The sequence below is a fragment of the Octopus bimaculoides genome, chromosome 2, assembly GCF_001194135.2.
Source record: "Octopus bimaculoides isolate UCB-OBI-ISO-001 chromosome 2, ASM119413v2, whole genome shotgun sequence".
Lineage (NCBI taxonomy): Eukaryota > Metazoa > Mollusca > Cephalopoda > Octopoda > Octopodidae > Octopus > Octopus bimaculoides.
In genome coordinates this window covers 64,135,394-64,136,387 of record NC_068982.1, presented here as the reverse complement: position 1 = coordinate 64,136,387, position 994 = coordinate 64,135,394, and positions in this window count along the sequence as shown.

Genomic DNA, 994 nt, shown 5'->3' with positions numbered 1-994 from the left:
AGTACCGCCTGACTGGCCTTCGTGCGGGTGACACGTAAAATCACCCACTACACTCTCTGAGTGGTTGGCATTAGGAAGGGCATCCAGCTGTAGAAACTCTGCCAAATCAGATTGGAGCCTGGTGTTGCCATCCGGTTTCACCAGTCCTCAGTCAAATCGTCCAACTCATGCTAGCATGGAAAGCGGACGTTAAACCATGATGATGATGATAATGATGAGGATGATGATGATGATGATGATGATGATGATGATGATGATGATGATGATGATGATGATGATGATTAAATATTTTTGCATATTTGGAGTTTTTAACGTTTTTATTTATTATATTTCTAATGGATCTAATAAAAGTAGATTTTAAATGTTTGGCATAAAGTATTATGATCTAAGTAGTGTTATTACTGTTTTTTTTTTATTGGAGTGATGGGTTATGTTTGTGGGGTCAGCTATTCTCACACATGGTATTGGTTTCTTTTTTGTTATTTTATTCCTATCTATAGTAATATGATTTTTATGGTTACGTGTATTATTGGAGGGATTCGGTGAGATTAGATTATTTTCATTTTTTATGTTTATTGGTTTAATATTCTTATTTTTATCTATAATTAAGCATTTTTTTTTGTGTTTCTTGTCAGTATTATAGGGTATATGTTTGTTGGGGTGTACTAATTCATCAGGTAACTTAGGTTCACTATGTGGTTCATATCAAGATAAATTTTTGTATTATTAGTATTGATGCTGTCATTTTTATTATACTTAATTTCATATTTATATCCTGCCTTCTTAAGTGCTAGGTTATAATAGTCTTTATGTTTGTTACATATCAATTTTTTTTTCTCCGTGTTTTTCTCCTTGTCTCCGTATTCTTTCTGTTGAAGAGCGTAGCTCGAAACGTCAAAGACTTTCCGTATTCCCGAGCGTCATACTAATACATCCTTTTGTTATTTACACCACCTGTCCTCGCCTGTTGTTGTTTTTTCATATATTCTCCCAT